The following is a 19604-nucleotide window of genomic DNA, read 5'->3' on the forward strand; positions in this document are numbered from 1 at the left end:
AAGATATATGTGTTTTTAATAAGTATATCGTCTATGGACATCTTTATATATAACACAACCATATCTCAGGTACAGAGATTAGGAACATTCCAAAGTTGACGAGCAAAAAGGTAGCAGAAAGGTGAACATGGGTAACAGGAGTGTCGAGGAGTGTACATGGGTGGCAGAGTGGTTTAGAGGAGTGTACATGGGTGATAGATTTGTGTACATGGGTGACAGGGGGCGTAGGGGGTGACAGAGGGATGTACATGGGTGACAGAGGTGTTGGGTGTGTAGAGGAGTGTACATGGGTGATAGGGGAGCATAGAGGAATGTACATGGTAACAGAGGAGTGTAGAGGAGTGTACATGGGTGTCAGAGGGGTGTAGAGGAGTGTACATGGGTGACAGAGGAGCGTAGAGGAGTGTACATTGGTAACAGAGGAGTATACATGGGTGACAGGGGGCGTAGGGGGTGACAGAGTGGTGTACATTGTGACAGAGAGGTGTTGGGGGTGTAGAGGAGTGTACGTGGGTGACAGAGGAGCGCAGAGTAGTATACATGGATAACAGAAGGGTGTAGGGGTGTACATTGGTGATAGAGGGGTGTAGAGGAATGTACATTGGTGACGGAGGAGCTTAGAGGAGTGTACATGGGTAACAGATGGGTGTAGAGGAGTGTACATGGGTGACAGAGGGGTGTAGAGGAGTGTACATGAGTAACAGAGGAGTGAAGAGGAGTGTACAGAGGCCTACATTACCATTACTTGATTAACCAGCCTAGCGGTATTCCCGAGCGTGACTCGGGGTTAATTTTCGCTGCTAGAAGCGGTAACCCCGAGTCACGCTCGGGGTAGAATTGCAGAGTTGCTGTGCGGGCTGCACAGTATATCGCAAAAGCAATCAAATCGCGATTCTTGCTTTTTGCGATGTAGTGATGCAGCCCCCGGGAAAATATGTGATTATCTGCTCGGGTCGGCTCCCGTTGCGGGGGCCGGCCAGAGCAGGTAAAGACATATACTAAAAGTCAGTGTTTCCCTACCAGGGGGCCTCCAGATGTTGCAAAACTACAACTCTCAGCATGCCCGAACAGCCAAAGGCTGTCCGGGCATGCTGGGAGCAGTAGTTTCACAACAGCTGGAGGCCCCCTGGTAGAAAACCCTGAACTAAGTGTAAAAGTAAGAAGGAAGAAAATAAAAAAACCTTTTGCTCACCTAGTCCCGGTCCCTGAAGATGTCGTTCCCCTCCGTGCGCTCTGTTCACTGCTCTGTTCATCTTACAGGACCTTTCACTTTTCAGCCAATCACAGGCCGCAGTGGTGTAAAGCCTGTGATTGGCTGAAGGGGAAAGGACTTGTTCTGCAGCAAATACACTAGGTTTGAAATCTGCCGGCAAACCTAGTGTATTTGCTGCAGGACAAGAAGATGACAAGGTGACAAGGGGGGAATGTGACACAGGGGAGAATGAAACAAGGGGGGAATGTGACACAGGGGAGAATGTAACAAGGGGGGGGGGGGAATGTGACAAGGGGGGGGAATGTGACATAGGGGGGAATGTAACAAGGGGGGGGGGAATGTGACAAGGGGGGGGGGAATGTGACATAGGGGGGAATGTGACAAGGGGGGGAATGTGACAGAGGGGAGAATGTGACAAGGGGGGGATGTGACAGGGGGGGAGTGGAATGTAACATGGAGAGGGGAGAAGGTAACAAGGGGGGGGGGGAGAATGTAACAAGGGGGGAATGTGACAGGGGGGATGAATGTGACGGGGGGGAGAGTGTAACAAGGGGGGAGAATGTGACAGGGGGGATGAATGTGACAGGGGGGGGGGAGAATGCAACAAGTGGGGGGAATGTGACAGGGGGGGAATGTGATATGGGGGGGGGGGAATGTGACAAGGGAGGGGGAATGTGACGGGGGGAGATGTGGAATTTCAATGCAAAAAATTGTACCGCTTTTGGTACAAATTTCCAGACGGAATCGTACCGCTAGGGAGGTTAACTGTTGTATATTATATAAAACATTTAGATAAAATATATTACAAAAATATACATTATATTTTAAGTTCCTTTTTCCACTCCTTTTTCTATAATTCCTGAGATAAGTAGTTCTGGCCCTAGAGTGTTATATATATTAGCGTCTGTAGCATGTATCAGGAACATGTTATCATACCTGTGTCTTTTTTACAGAGGACTAATGCCCGGTGAAAAGGTGAACGTGTCATATACCCCCGTTAGCTGCAAGAAAGGAACCACGAAACAGGTAATTAATATTTATATTAATTACTGATAACAATCAGGCTAGATGTAAAATCTAGACCTGCAGACATGTCATAGTCTTTCCCGTATACATGAAGATATATGTGTTTTTAATAAGTATATCGTCTATGGACAGCTTTATGTATAACACAACCATATCTCAGGTACAGAGATTAGGAACATTCCAAAGTTGACGAGTAAAAAGGTAGCAGAAAGGTGAACATGGGTAACAGGAGTGTCGAGGAGTGTACATGGGTGATAGATGGGTGTACATGGGTGACAGTGGGCGTAGGGAGTAACAGAGGGGGGAACATGGGTGACAGAGAGGTGTTGGGTGTGTAGAGGAGTGTACATGGGTGATAGAGGAGCGTAGAGGAGTGTACATGGTAACAGAGGAGTGGTGTCAGAGGGGTGTAGAGGAGTGTACATGGGTGACAGAGGATCGTAGAGTAGTGTACATGGGTGACAAGGGGACGTAGGGGGTGAAAGAGAGGTGTACGGGGTGATAGAGGGGTGTACATAGGTGACAGAGGGGTGTTGGGGGTGTAGAGGTGTGTACATGGGTGGCAGAGTGGTTCAGAGGAGTGTATATGAGTGATAGATGGGTGTAAATGGGTGAAAGGGGGCGTAGGGGGTGACAGAGTGGTGTACATTGGTGACAGAGAGGTGTTGGGGGTGTAGAGGAGTGTACGTGGGTGACAGAGGAGCGCAGAGTAGTATACATGGATAACAGAAGGGTGTAGGGGTGTACATTGGTGATAGAAGGGTGTAGAGGAGTGTACATGGGTGACGGAGGAGCTTAGAGGAGTGTAAATGGGTAACAGATGGGTGTAGAGGGGTGTACATGGGTGACAAAGGGGTGTAGAGGAGTGTACATGGGTGACAGAGGGGGTGTAGAGGAGTGTACATGGGTGACAGAGGATCGTAGAGTAGTGTACATGGGTGACAGGGGGACGTAGGGGTGAAAGAGGGGTGTACGGGGTGATAGAAGGGTGTACGTAGGTGACAGAGGGGTGTTGGGGTGTAGAGATGTGTACATGGGTGGCAGAGTGGTTTAGAGGAGTTTATATGAGTGATAGATTGGTGTAAATGGGTGAAAGGGGGCGTAGGGGGTGACAGAGTGGTGTAAATTGGTGACAGAGAGGTGTTGGGGGTGTAGAGGAGTGTACGTGGGTGGCAGAGGAGCGCAGAGTAGTATACATGGATAACAGAAGGGTGTAGGGGTGTACATTGGTGATAGAGGGGTGTAGAGGAGTGTACATGGGTGACGGAGGAGCTTAGAGGAGTGTAAATGGGTAACAGATGGGTGTAGAGGGGTGTACATGGGTGACAGAGCGGTGTAGAGGAGTGTACATGGGTGACAGAGGGGTGTAGAGGAGTGTACATGGGTGACAGAGGGGTGTAGAGGAGTGTACATGGGTGACAGAGGGGTGTAGAGGAGTGTACATGGGTAACAGAGGAGTGTAGAGGAGTGTACAGAGGCCTACATTACCATTACTTGATTAACTGATGTATATTATATAAAAGATTTAGATAAAATATATTACAAAAATATACATTATATTTTAAGTTCCTTTTTCCACTCCTTTTTCTATAATTCCTGAGATAAGTAGTTCTGGCCCTAGAGTGTTATATATATTAGCGTCTGTAGCATGTATCAGGAACATGTTATCATACCTGTGTCTTTTTTACAGAGGACTAATGCCCGGTGAAAAGGTGAACGTGTCATATACCCCCGTTAGCTGCAAGAAAGGAACCACGAAACAGGTAATTAATATTTATATTAATTACTGATAACAATCAGGCTAGATGTAAAATCTAGACCTCCAGACATGTCATAGTCTTTCCCGTATACATGAAGATTTATGTGTTTTTAATAAGTATATCGTCTATGGACAGCTTTATATATAACACAACCATATCTCAGGTACAGAGATTAGGAACATTCCAAAGTTGACGAGTAAAAAGGTAGCAGAAAGGTGAACATGGGTAACAGGAGTGTCGAGGAGTGTACATGGGTGATAGATGGGTGTACATGGGTGACAGTGGGCGTAGGGAGTAACAGAGGGGGGAACATGGGTGACAGAGAGGTGTTGGGTGTGTAGAGGAGTGTACATGGGTGATAGAGGAGCGTAAAGGAGTGTACATGGTAACAGAGGAGTGGTGTCAGAGGGGTGTAGAGGAGTGTACATGGGTGACAGAGGATCGTAGAGTAGTGTACATGGGTGACAAGGGGACGTAGGGGGTGAAAGAGGGGTGTACGGGGTGATAGAGGGGTGTACATAGGTGACAGAGGGGTGTTGGGGGTGTAGAGGTGTGTACATGGGTGGCAGAGTGGTTCAGATGAGTGTATATGAGTGATAGATGGGTGTAAATGGGTGAAAGGGGGCGTAGGGGGTGACAGAGTGGTGTACATTGGTGACAGAGAGGTGTTGGGGGTGTAGAGGAGTGTACGTGGGTGACAGAGGAGCGCAGAGTAGTATACATGGATAACAGAAGGGTGTAGGGGTGTACATTGGTGATAGAAGGGTGTAGAGGAGTGTACATGGGTGACGGAGGAGCTTAGAGGAGTGTAAATGGGTAACAGATGAGTGTAGAGGGGTGTACATGGGTGACAAAGGGGTGTAGAGGAGTGTACATGGGTGACAGAGGGGTGTAGAGGAGTGTACATGGGTGACAGAGGATCGTAGAGTAGTGTACATGGGTGACAGGGGGACGTAGGGGTGAAAGAGGGGTGTACGGGGTGATAGAAGGGTGTACGTAGGTGACAGAGGGGTGTTGGGGTGTAGAGATGTATACCTGGGTGGCAGAGTGGTTTAGAGGAGTGTATATGAGTGATAGATTGGTGTAAATGGGTGAAAGGGGGCGTAGGGGGTGACAGAGTGGTGTAAATTGGTGACAGAGAGGTGTTGGGGGTGTAGAGGAGTGTACGTGGGTGACAGAGGAGCGCAGAGTAGTATACATGGATAACAGAAGGGTGTAGGGGTGTACATTGGTGATAGAAGGGTGTAGAGGAGTGTACATGGGTGACGGAGGAGCTTAGAGGAGTGTACATGGGTAACAGATGGGTGTAGAGGGGTGTACATGGGTGACAGAGCGGTGTAGAGGAGTGTACATGGGTAACAGAGGAGTGAAGAGGAGTGTACAGAGGCCTACATTACCATTACTTGATTAACTGTTGTATATTATATAAAACATTTAGATAAAATATATTACAAAAATATACATTATATTTTAAGTTCCTTTTTCCACTCCTTTTTCTATAATTCCTGAGATAAGTAGTTCTGGCCCTAGAGTGTTATATATATTAGCGTCTGTAGCATGTATCAGGAACATGTTATCATACCTGTGTCTTTTTTACAGAGGACTAATGCCCGGTGAAAAGGTGAACGTGTCATATACCCCCGTTAGCTGCAAGAAAGGAACCACGAAAGAGGTAATTAATATTTATATTAATTACTGATAACAATCAGGCTAGATGTAAAATCTAGACCTCCAGACATGTCATAGTCTTTCCCGTATACATGAAGAAATATGTGTTTTTAATAAGTATATCGTCTATGGACAGCTTTATATATAACACAACCATATCTCAGGTACAGAGATTAGGAACATTCCAAAGTTGACGAGTAAAAAGGTAGCAGAAAGGTGAACATGGGTAACAGGAGTGTCGAGGAGTGTACATGGGTGATAGATGGGTGTACATGGGTGACGGTGGGCGTAGGGAGTAACAGAGGGGGGAACATGGGTGACAGAGAGGTGTTGGGTGTGTAGAGGAGTGTAAATGGGTGATAGAGGAGCGTAGAGGAGTGTACATGGTAACAGAGGAGTGGTGTCAGAGGGGTGTAGAGGAGTGTACATGGGTGACAGAGGATCGTAGAGTAGTGTACATGGGTGACAAGGGGACGTAGGGGGTGAAAGAGGGGTGTACGGGGTGATAGAGGGGTGTACATAGGTGACAGAGGGGTGTTGGGGGTGTAGAGGTGTGTACATGGGTGGCAGAGTGGTTCAGAGGAGTGTATATGAGTGATAGATGGGTGTAAATGGGTGAAAGGGGGCGTAGGGGGTGACAGAGTGGTGTACATTGGTGACAGAGAGGTGTTGGGGGTGTAGAGGAGTGTACGTGGGTGACAGAGGAGCGCAGAGTAGTATACATGGATAACAGAAGGGTGTAGGGGTGTACATTGGTGATAGAAGGGTGTAGAGGAGTGTACATGGGTGACGGAGGAGCTTAGAGGAGTGTAAATGGGTAACAGATGGGTGTAGAGGGGTGTACATGGGTGACAAAGGGGTGTAGAGGAGTGTACATGGGTGACAGAGGGGTGTAGAGGAGTGTACATGGGTGACAGAGGATCGTAGAGTAGTGTACATGGGTGACAGGGGGACGTAGGGGTGAAAGAGGGGTGTACGGGGTGATAGAAGGGTGTACGTAGGTGACAGAGGGGTGTTGGGGTGTAGAGATGTGTACATGGGTGGCAGAGTGGTTTAGAGGAGTGTATATGAGTGATAGATTGGTGTAAATGGGTGAAAGGGGGCGTGGGGGGTGACAGAGTGGTGTAAATTGGTGACAGAGAGGTGTTGGGGGTGTAGAGGAGTGTACGTGGGTGGCAGAGGAGCGCAGAGTAGTATACATGGATAACAGAAGGGTGTAGGGGTGTACATTGGTGATAGAAGGGTGTAGAGGAGTGTACATGGGTGACGGAGGAGCTTAGAGGAGTGTACATGGGTAACAGATGGGTGTAGAGGGGTGTACATGGGTGACAGAGCGGTGTAGAGGAATGTACATGGGTGACAGAGGGGTGTAGAGGAGTGTACATGGGTGACAGAGGGGTGTAGAGGAGTGTACATGGGTGACAGAGGGGTGTAGAGGAGTGTACATGGGTAACAGAGGAGTGAAGAGGAGTGTACAGAGGCCTACATTACCATTACTTGATTAACTGTTGTATATTATATAAAACATTTAGATAAAATATATTACAAAAATATACATTATATTTTTAGTTCCTTTTTCCACTCCTTTTTCCATAATTCCTGAGTTAAGTAGTTCTGGCCCTAGAGTGTTATATATATTAGCGTCTGTAGCATGTATCAGGAACATGTTATCATACCTGTGTCTTTTTTACAGAGGACTAATGCCCGGTGAAAAGGTGAACGTGTCATATACCCCCGTTAGCTGCAAGAAAGGAACCACGAAAGAGGTAATTAATATTTATATTAATTACTGATAACAATCAGGCTAGATGTAAAATCTAGACCTCCAGACATGTCATAGTCTTTCCCGTATACATGAAGATATATGTGTTTTTAATAAGTATATCGTCTATGGACAGCTTTATATATAACACAACCATATCTCAGGTACAGAGATTAGGAACATTCCAAAGTTGACGAGTAAAAAGGTAGCAGAAAGGTGAACATGGGTAACAGGAGTGTCGAGGAGTGTACATGGGTGATAGATGGGTGTACATGGGTGACAGTGGGCGTAGGGAGTAACAGAGGGGGGAACATGGGTGACAGAGAGGTGTTGGGTGTGTAGAGGAGTGTACATGGGTGATAGAGGAGCGTAGAGGAGTGTACATGGTAACAGAGGAGTGGTGTCAGAGGGGTGTAGAGGAGTGTACATGGGTGACAGAGGATCGTAGAGTAGTGTACATGGGTGACAAGGGGACGTAGGGGGTGAAAGAGGGGTGTACGGGGTGATAGAGGGGTGTACATAGGTGACAGAGGGGTGTTGGGGGTGTAGAGGTGTGTACATGGGTGGCAGAGTGGTTCAGAGGAGTGTATATGAGTGATAGATGGGTGTAAATGGGTGAAAGGGGGCGTAGGGGGTGACAGAGTGGTGTACATTGGTGACAGAGAGGTGTTGGGGGTGTAGAGGAGTGTACGTGGGTGACAGAGGAGCGCAGAGTAGTATACATGGATAACAGAATGGTGTAGGGGTGTACATTGGTGATAGAAGGGTGTAGAGGAGTGTACATGGGTGACGGAGGAGCTTAGAGGAGTGTAAATGGGTAACAGATGGGTGTAGAGGGGTGTACATGGGTGACAAAGTGGTGTAGAGGAGTGTACATGGGTGACAGAGGGGGTGTAGAGGAGTGTACATGGGTGACAGAGGATCGTAGAGTAGTGTACATGGGTGACAGGGGGACGTAGGGGTGAAAGAGGGGTGTACGGGGTGATAGAAGGGTGTACGTAGGTGACAGAGGGGTGTTGGGGTGTAGAGATGTGTACATGGGTGGCAGAGTGGTTTAGAGGAGTTTATATGAGTGATAGATTGGTGTAAATGGGTGAAAGGGGGCGTAGGGGGTGACAGAGTGGTGTAAATTGGTGACAGAGAGGTGTTGGGGGTGTAGAGGAGTGTACGTGGGTGGCAGAGGAGCGCAGAGTAGTATACATGGATAACAGAAGGGTGTAGGGGTGTACATTGGTGATAGAAGGGTGTAGAGGAGTGTACATGGGTGACGGTTGAGCTTAGAGGAGTGTACATGGGTAACAGATGGGTGTAGAGGGGTGTACATGGGTGACAGAGCGGTGTAGAGGAGTGTACATGGGTGACAGAGGGGTGTAGAGGAGTGTACATGGGTGACAGAGGGGTGTAGAGGAGTGTACATGGGTAACAGAGGAGTGAAGAGGAGTGTACAGAGGCCTACATTACCATTACTTGATTAACTGTTGTATATTATATAAAATATTTAGATAAAATATATTACAAAAATATACATTATATTTTAAGTTCCTTTTTCCACTCCTTTTTCTATAATTCCTGAGATAAGTAGTTCTGGCCCTAGAGTGTTATATATATTAGCGTCTGTAGCATGTATCAGGAACATGTTATCATACCTGTGTCTTTTTTACAGAGGACTAATGCCCGGTGAAAAGGTGAACGTGTCATATACCCCCGTTAGCTGCAAGAAAGGAACCACGAAACAGGTAATTAATATTTATATTAATTACTGATAACAATCAGGCTAGATGTAAAATCTAGACCTCCAGACATGTCATAGTCTTTCCCGTATACATGAAGATTTATGTGTTTTTAATAAGTATATCGTCTATGGACAGCTTTATATATAACACAACCATATCTCAGGTACAGAGATTAGGAACATTCCAAAGTTGACGAGTAAAAAGGTAGCAGAAAGGTGAACATGGGTAACAGGAGTGTCGAGGAGTGTACATGGGTGATAGATGGGTGTACATGGGTGACAGTGGGCGTAGGAAGTAACAGAGGGGGGAACATGGGTGACAGAGAGGTGTTGGGTGTGTAGAGGAGTGTACATGGGTGATAGAGGAGCGTAAAGGAGTGTACATGGTAACAGAGGAGTGGTGTCAGAGGGGTGTAGAGGAGTGTACATGGGTGACAGAGGATCGTAGAGTAGTGTACATGGGTGACAAGGGGACGTAGGGGGTGAAAGAGGGGTGTACGGGGTGATAGAGGGGTGTACATAGGTGACAGAGGGGTGTTGGGGGTGTAGAGGTGTGTACATGGGTGGCAGAGTGGTTCAGAGGAGTGTATATGAGTGATAGATGGGTGTAAATGGGTGAAAGGGGGCGTAGGGGGTGACAGAGTGGTGTACATTGGTGACAGAGAGGTGTTGGGGGTGTAGAGGAGTGCACGTGGGTGACAGAGGAGCGCAGAGTAGTATACGTGGATAACAGAAGGGTGTAGGGGTGTACATTGGTGATAGAAGGGTGTAGAGGAGTGTACATGGGTGACGGAGGAGCTTAGAGGAGTGTAAATGGGTAACAGATGGGTGTAGAGGGGTGTACATGGGTGACAAAGGGGTGTAGAGGAGTGTACATGGGTGACAGAGGGGTGTAGAGGAGTGTACATGGGTGACAGAGGATCGTAGAGTAGTGTACATGGCTGACAGGGGGACGTAGGGGTGAAAGAGGGGTGTATGGGGTGATAGAAGGGTGTACGTAGGTTACAGAGGGGTGTTGGGGTGTAGAGATGTGTACATGGGTGGCAGAGTGGTTTAGAGGAGTGTATATGAGTGATAGATTGGTGTAAATGGGTGAAAGGGGGCGTAGGGGGTGACAGAGTGGTGTAAATTGGTGACAGAGAGGTGTTGGGGGTGTAGAGGAGTGTACGTGGGTGGCAGAGGAGCGCAGAGTAATATACATGGATAACAGAAGGGTGTAGGGGTGTACATTGGTGATAGAAGGGTGTAGAGGAGTGTAAATGGGTGACGGAGGAGCTTAGAGGAGTGTACATGGGTAACAGATGGGTGTAGAGGGGTGTACATGGGTGACAGAGCGGTATAGAGGAATGTACATGGGTGACAGAGGGGTGTAGAGGAGTGTACATGGGTGACAGAGGGGTGTAGAGGAGTGTACATGGGTGACAGAGGGGTGTAGAGAAGTGTACATGGGTAACAGAGGAGTGAAGAGGAGTGTACAGAGGCCTACATTACCATTACTTGATTAACTGTTGTATATTATATAAAACATTTAGATAAAATATATTACAAAAATATACATTATATTTTAAGTTCCTTTTTTCACTCCTTTTTCTATAATTCCTGAGATAAGTAGTTCTGGCCCTAGAGTGTTATATATATTAGCGTCTGTAGCATGTATCAGGAACATGTTATCATACCTGTGTCTTTTTTACAGAGGACTAATGCCCGGTGAAAAGGTGAACGTGTCATATACCCCCGTTAGCTGCAAGAAAGGAACCACGAAAGAGGTAATTAATATTTATATTAATTACTGATAACAATCAGGCTAGATGTAAAATCTAGACCTCCAGACATGTCATAGTCTTTCCCGTATACATGAAGATATATGTGTTTTTAATAAGTATATCGTCTATGGACAGCTTTATATATAACACAACCATATCTCAGGTACAGAGATTAGGAACATTCCAAAGTTGACGAGTAAAAAGGTAGCAGAAAGGTGAACATGGGTAACAGGAGTGTCGAGGAGTGTACATGGGTGATAGATGGGTGTACATGGGTGACAGTGGGCGTAGGGAGTAACAGAGGGGTGTACATGGGTGACAGAGAGGTGTAGGGTGTGTAGAGGACTGTACATGGGTGATAGAGGAGCGTAGAGGAGTGTACATGGTAACAGAAGAGTGGTGTCAGAGGGGTGTAGAGGAGTGTACATGGGTGACAGAGGATCGTAGAGTAGTGTACATGGGTGACAAGGGGACATAGGGGGTGAAAGAGGGGTGTACGGGGTGATAGAGGGGTGTACATGGGTGACAGAGGGGTGTTGGGGGTGTAGAGGTGTGTACGTGGGTGGCAGAGTGGTTCAGAGGAGTGTATATGAGTGATAGATGGGTGTAAATGGGTCAAAGGGGGCGTAGGGGGTGACAAAGTGGTGTACATTGGTGACAGAGAGGTGTTGGGGGTGTAGAGGAGTGTACGTGGGTGACAGAGGAGCGCAGAGTAGTATACATGGATAACAGAAGGGTGTAGGGGTGTACATTGGTGATAGAGGGGTGTAGAGGAGTGTACATTGGTGACGGAGGAGCTTAGAGGAGTGTAAATGGGTAACAGATGGGTGTAGAGGGGTGTACATGGGTGACAGAGCGGTGTAGAGGAGTGTACGTAGGTGACAGAGGGGTGTTGGGGGTGTAGAGATGTGTACATGGGTGGCAGAGTGGTTCAGAGGAGTGTATATGAGTGATAGATGGGTGTAAATGGGTGAAAGGGGGCGTAGGGGGTGACAGAGTGGTGTACATTGGTGACAGAGAGGTGTTGGGGGTGTAGAGGAGTGTACGTGGGTGGCAGAGGAGCGCAGAGTAGTATACATGGATAACAGAAGGGTGTAGGGGTGTACATTGGTGATAGAAGGGTGTAGAGGAGTGTACATGGGTGACGGAGGAGCTTTCAGGAGTGCACATGGGTAACAGATGGGTGTAGAGTGGTGTACATGGGTGACAGAGCGGTGTAGAGGAGTGTACATGGGTGACAGAGGGGTGTAGAGTAGTGTACATGGGTGACAGAGGGGTGTAGAGGAGTGTACATGGGTAACAGAGTAGTGAAGAGGAGTGTACAGAGGCCTACATTACCATTACTTGATTAACTGTTGTATATTATATAAAACATTTAGATAAAATATATTACAAAAATATACATTATATTTTAAGTTCCTTTTCCCCCCCCCCTTTTTCTATAATTCCTGAGATAAGTAGTTCTGGCCCTAGAGTGTTATATATATTAGCGTCTGTAGCATGTATCAGGAACATGTTATCATACCTGTGTCTTTTTTACAGAGGACTAATGCCCGGTGAAAAGGTGAGCGTGTCATATACCCCCGTCAGCTGCAAGAAAGGAACCACGAAACAGGTAATTAATATTTATATTAATTACTGATAACAATCAGGCTAGATGTAAAATCTAGACCTGCAGACATGTCATAGTCTTTCCCGTATACATGAAGATATATGTGTTTTTAATAAGTATATATTTAATAAGTATATCGTCTATGGACAGCTTTATATATAACACAACCATATCTCAGGTACAGAGATTAGGAACATTCCAAATTTGACGAGTAAAAAGGTAGCAGAAAGGTGAACATGGGTAACAGGAGTGTCGAGGAGTGTACATGGGTGATAGATGGGTGTACATGGGTGACAGTGGGTGTAGGGAGTAACAGAGGGGTGTACATGGGTGACAGAGAGGTGTTGGGTGTGTAGAGGAGTGTACATGGGTGATAGAGGAGCGTAGAGGAGTGTACATGGTAACAGAGGAGTGGTGTCAGAGGAGTGTACATGGGTGACAGAGGATCGTAGAGTAGTGTACATGGGTGACAAGGGGACGTAGGGGGTGAAAGAGGGATGTACGGGGTGATAGAGGGGTGTACATAGGTGACAGAGGGGTGTTGGGGGTGTAGAGGTGTGTACGTGGGTGGCAGAGTGGTTCAGGGGAGTGTATATGAGTGATAGATGGGTGTAAATGGGTGAAAGGGGGCGTAGGGGGTGACAAAGTGGTGTACATTGGTGACAGAGAGGTGTTGGGGGTGTAGAGGAGTGTACGTGGGTGACAGAGGAGCGCAGAGTAGTATACATGGATAACAGAAGGGTGTAGGGGTGTACATTGGTGATAGAGGGGTGTAGAGGAGTGTACATGGGTGACGGAGGAGCTTAGAGGAGTGTAAATGGGTAACAGATGGGTGTAGAGGGGTGTACATGGGTGACAGCGGTGTAGAGGAGTGTACATGGGTGACAGAGGGGTGTAGAGGAGTGTACATGGGTGACAGAGGGGTGTAGAGTAGTGTACATGGGTGACAGGGGGACGTAGGGGTGAAATAGGGGTGTACGGGGTGATAGAAGGGTGTATGTAGGTGACAGAGGGGTGTTGGGGGTGTAGAGATGTGTACATGGGTGGCAGAGTGGTTTAGAGGAGTGTATATGAGTGTTAGATGGGTGTAAATGGGTGAAAGGGGGCGTAGGGGGTGAGAGAGTGGTGTACATTGGTGACAGAGAGGTGTTGGGGGTGTAGAGGAGTGTACGTGGGTGGCAGAGGAGCGCAGAGTAGTATATATGGATAACAGAAGGGTGTAGGGGTGTACATTGGTGATAGAAGGGTGTAGAGGAGTGTACATGGGTGACGGAGGAGCTTTGAGGAGTGTTCATGGGTAACAGATGGGTGTAGAGGGGTGTACATGGGTGACAGAGCGGTGTAGAGGAGTGTACATGGGTGACAGAGGGGTGTAGAGGAGTGTACATGGGTGACAGAGGGGTGTAGAGTAGTGTACATGGGTGACAGAGGGGTGTAGAGGAGTGTACATGGGTAACAGAGTAGTGAAGAGGAGTGTACAGAGGCCTACATTACCATTACTTGATTAACTGTTGTATATTATATAAAACATTTAGATAAAATATATTACAAAAATATACATTATATTTTAAGTTCCTTTTTCCCCTCCTTTTTCTATAATTCCTGAGATAAGTAGTTCTGGCCCTAGAGTGTTATATATATTAGCGTCTGTAGCATGTATCAGGAACATGTTATCATACCTGTGTCTTTTTTACAGAGGACTAATGCCCGGTGAAAAGGTGAGCGTGTCATATACCCCCGTCAGCTGCAAGAAAGGAACCACGAAACAGGTAATTAATATTTATATTAATTACTGATAACAATCAGGCTAGATGTAAAATCTAGACCTGCAGACATGTCATAGTCTTTCCCGTATACATGAAGATATATGTGTTTTTAATAAGTATATCTTTAATAAGTATATCGTCCATGGACAGCTTTATATATAACACAACCATATCTCAGGTACAGAGATTAGGAACATTCCAAATTTGACGAGTAAAAAGGTAGCAGAAAGGTGAACATGGGTAACAGGAGTGTCGAGGAGTGTACATGGGTGATAGATGGGTGTACATGGGTGACAGTGGGTGTAGGGAGTAACAGAGGGGTGTACATGGGTGACAGAGAGGTGTAGGGTGTGTAGAGGACTGTACATGGGTGATAGAGGAGCGTAGAGGAGTGTACATGGTAACAGAGGAGTGGTGTCAGAGGGGTGTAGAGGAGTGTACATGGGTGACAGAGGATCGTAGAGTAGTGTACATGGGTGACAAGGGGACGTAGGGGGTGAAAGAGGGGTGTACGGGGTGATAGAGGGGTGTACATGAGTGACAGAGGGGTGTTGGGGGTGTAGAGGTGTGTACGTGGGTGGCAGAGTGGTTCAGAGGAGTGTATATGAGTGATAGATGGGTGTACATGGGTGACAGTGGGTGTAGGGAGTAACAGAGCGGTGTACATGGGTGACAGAGAGGTGTTGGGTGTGTAGAGGAGTGTACATGGGTGATAGAGGAGCGTAGAGGAGTGTACATGGTAACAGAGGAGTGGTGTCAGAGGAGTGTACATGGGTGACAGAGGATCGTAGAGTAGTGTACATGGGTGACAAGGGGACGTAGGGGGTGAAAGAGGGGTGTACGGGGTGATAGAGGGGTGTACATAGGTGACAGAGGGGTGTTGGGGGTGTAGAGGTGTGTACGTGGGTGGCAGAGTGGTTCAGGGGAGTGTATATGAGTGATAGATGGGTGTAAATGGGTGAAAGGGGGCGTAGGGGGTGACAAAGTGGTGTACATTGGTGACAGAGAGGTGTTGGGGGTGTAGAGGAGTGTACGTGGGTGACAGAGGAGCGCAGAGTAGTATACATGGATAACAGAAGGGTGTAGGGGTGTACATTGGTGATAGAGGGGTGTAGAGGAGTGTACATGGGTGACGGAGGAGCTTAGAGGAGTGTAAATGGGTAACAGATGGGTGTAGAGGGGTGTACATGGGTGACAGCGGTGTAGAGGAGTGTACATGGGTGACAGAGGGGTGTAGAGGAGTGTACATGGGTGACAGAGGGGTGTAGAGTAGTGTACATGGGTGACAGGGGGACGTAGGGGTGAAATAGGGGTGTACGGGGTGATAGAAGGGTGTATGTAGGTGACAGAGGAGTGTTGGGGGTGTAGAGATGTGTACATGGGTGGCAGAGTGGTTTAGAGGAGTGTATATGAGTGTTAGATGGGTGTAAATGGGTGAAAGGGGGCGTAGGGGGTGAGAGAGTGGTGTACATTGGTGACAGAGAGGTGTTGGGGGTGTAGAGGAGTGTACGTGGGTGGCAGAGGAGCGCAGAGTAGTATACATGGATAACAGAAGGGTGTAGGGGTGTACATTGGTGATAGAAGGGTGTAGAGGAGTGTACATGGGTGACGGAGGAGCTTTGAGGAGTGTTCATGGGTAACAGATGGGTGTAGAGGGGTGTACATGGGTGACAGAGCGGTGTAGAGGAGTGTACATGGGTGACAGAGGGGTGTAGAGGAGTGTATATGGGTGACAGAGGGGTGTAGAGTAGTGTACATGGGTTACAGAGGGGTGTAGAGGAGTGTACATGGGTAACAGAGTAGTGAAGAGGAGTGTACAGAGGCCTACATTACCATTACTTGATTAACTGTTGTATATTATATAAAACATTTAGATAAAATATATTACAAAAATATACATTATATTTTAAGTTCCTTTTTCCCCCCCTTTTTCTATAATTCCTGAGATAAGTAGTTCTGGCCCTAGAGTGTTATATAAATTAGCGTCTGTAGCATGTATCAGGAACATGTTATCATACCTGTGTCTTTTTTACAGAGGACTAATGCCCGGTGAAAAGGTGAGCGTGTCATATACCCCCGTCAGCTGCAAGAAAGGAACCACGAAACAGGTAATTAATATTTATATTAATTACTGATAACAATCAGGCTAGATGTAAAATCTAGACCTGCAGACATGTCATAGTCTTTCCCGTATACATGAAGATATATGTGTTTTTAATAAGTATATATTTAATAAGTATATCGTCTATGGACAGCTTTATATATAACACAACCATATCTCAGGTACAGAGATTAGGAACATTCCAAATTTGACGAGTAAAAAGGTAGCAGAAAGGTGAACATGGGTAACAGGAGTGTCGAGGAGTGTACATGGGTGATAGATGGGTGTACATGGGTGACAGTGGGTGTAGGGAGTAACAGAGGGGTGTACATGGGTGACAGAGAGGTGTTGGGTGTGTAGAGGAGTGTACATGGGTGATAGAGGAGCGTAGAGGAGTGTACATGGTAACAGAGGAGTGGTGTCAGAGGAGTGTACATGGGTGACAGAGGATCGTAGAGTAGTGTACATGGGTGACAAGGGGACGTAGGGGGTGAAAGAGGGGTGTACGGGGTGATAGAGGGGTGTACATAGGTGACAGAGGGGTGTTGGGGGTGTAGAGGTGTGTACGTGGGTGGCAGAGTGGTTCAGAGGAGTGTATATGAGTGATAGATGGGTGTAAATGGGTGAAAGGGGGCGTAGGGGGTGACAGAGTGGTGTACATTGGTGACAGAGAGGTGTTGGGGGTGTAGAGGAGTGTACGTGGGTGACAGAGGAGCGCAGAGTAGTATACATGGATAACAGAAGGGTGTAGGGGTGTACATTGGTGATAGAGGGGTGTAGAGGAGTGTACATGGGTGACGGAGGAGCTTAGAGGAGTGTAAATGGGTAACAGATGGGTGTAGAGGGGTGTACATGGGTGACAGCGGTGTAGAGGAGTGTACATGGGTGACAGAGGGGTGTAGAGGAGTGTACATGGGTGACAGAGGGGTGTAGAGTAGTGTACATGGGTGACAGGGGGACGTAAAGGTGAAATAGGGGTGTACGGGGTGATAGAAGGGTGTATGTAGGTGACAGAGGGTTGTTGGGGGTGTAGAGATGTGTACATGGGTGGCAGAGTGGTTTAGAGGAGTGTATATGAGTGTTAGATGGGTGTAAATGGGTGAAAGGGGGCGTAGGGGGTGAGAGAGTGGTGTACATTGGTGACAGAGAGGTTTTGGGGGTGTAGAGGAGTGTACGTGGGTGGCAGAGGAGCGCAGAGTAGTATACATGGATAACAGAAGGGTGTAGGGGTGTACATTGGTGATAGAAGGGTGTAGAGGAGTGTACATGGGTGACGGAGGAGCTTTGAGGAGTGTACATGGGTAACAGATGGGTGTAGAGGGGTGTACATGGGTGACAGAGCAGTGTAGAGGAGTGTACATGGGTGACAGAGGGGTGTAGAGGAGTGTACATGGGTGACAGAGGGGTGTAGAGTAGTGTACATGGGTGACAGAGGGGTGTAGAGGAGTGTACATGGGTAACAGAGTAGTGAAGAGGAGTGTACAGAGGCCTACATTACCATTACTTGATTAACTGTTGTATATTATATAAAACATTTAGATAAAATATATTACAAAAATATACATTATATTTTAAGTTCCTTTTTCCCCTCCTTTTTCTATAATTCCTGAGATAAGTAGTTCTGGCCCTAGAGTGTTATATATATTAGCGTCTGTAGCATGTATCAGGAACATGTTATCATACCTGTGTCTTTTTTACAGAGGACTAATGCCCAGTGAAAAGGTGAGCGTGTCATATACCCCCGTCAGCTGCAAGAAAGGAACCACGAAACAGGTAATTAATATTTATATTAATTACTGATAACAATCAGGCTAGATGTAAAATCTAGACCTGCAGACATGTCATAGTCTTTCCCGTATACATGAAGATATATGTGTTTTTAATAAGTATATCTTTAATAAGTATATCGTCTATGGACAGCTTTATATATAACACAACCATATCTCAGGTACAGAGATTAGGAACATTCCAAATTTGACGAGTAAAAAGGTAGCAGAAAGGTGAACATGGGTAACAGGAGTGTCGAGGAGTGTACATGGGTGATAGATGGGTGTACATGGGTGACAGTGGGCGTAGGGAGTAACAGAGGGGTGTACATGGGTGACAGAGAGGTGTAGGGTGTGTAGAGGACTGTACATGGGTGATAGAGGAGCGTAGAGGAGTGTACATGGTAACAGAGGAGTGGTGTCAGAGGGGTGTAGAGGAGTGTACATGGGTGACAGAGGATCGTAGAGTAGTGTACATGGGTGACAAGGGGACGTAGGGGGTGAAAGAGGGGTGTACGGGGTGATAGAGCGGTGTACATGGGTGACAGAGGGGTGTTGGGGGTGTAGAGGTGTGTACGTGGGTGGCAGAGTGGTTCAGAGGAGTGTATATGAGTGATAGATGGGTGTAAATGGGTCAAAGGGGGCGTAGGGGGTGACAAAGTGGTGTACATTGGTGACAGAGAGGTGTTGGGGGTGTAGAGGAGTGTACGTGGGTGACAGAGGAGCGCAGAGTAGTATACATGGATAACAGAAGGGTGTAGGGGTGTACATTGGTGATAGAGGGGTGTAGAGGAGTGTACATTGGTGACGGAGGAGCTTAGAGGAGTGTAAATGGGTAACAGATGGGTGTAGAGGGGTGTACATGGGTGACAGAGCGGTGTAGAGGAGTGTACGTAGGTGACAGAGGGGTGTTGGGGGTGTAGAGATGTGTACATGGGTGGCAGAGTGGTTCAGAGGAGTGTATATGAGTGATAGATGGGTGTAAATGGGTGAAAGGGGGCGTAGGGGGTGACAGAGTGGTGTACATTGGTGACAGAGAGGTGTTGGGGGTGTAGAGGAGTGTACGTGGGTGGCAGAGGAGCGCAGAGTAGTATACATGGATAACAGAAGGGTGTAGGGGTGTACATTGGTGATAGAAGGGTGTAGAGGAGTGTACATGGGTGACGGAGGAGCTTTCAGGAGTGCACATGGGTAACAGATGGGTGTAGAGTGGTGTACATGGGTGACAGAGCGGTGTAGAGGAGTGTACATGGGTGACAGAGGGGTGTAGAGGAGTGTACATGGGTGACAGAGGGGTGTAGAGTAGTGTACATGGGTGACAGAGGGGTGTAGAGGAGTGTACATGGGTAACAGAGTAGTGAAGAGGAGTGTACAGAGGCCTACATTACCATTACTTGATTAACTGTTGTATATTATATAAAACATTTAGATAAAA

Source organism: Hyla sarda, chromosome 6 (genome assembly GCF_029499605.1).
Source record: "Hyla sarda isolate aHylSar1 chromosome 6, aHylSar1.hap1, whole genome shotgun sequence".
Classification (NCBI taxonomy): domain Eukaryota; kingdom Metazoa; phylum Chordata; class Amphibia; order Anura; family Hylidae; genus Hyla; species Hyla sarda.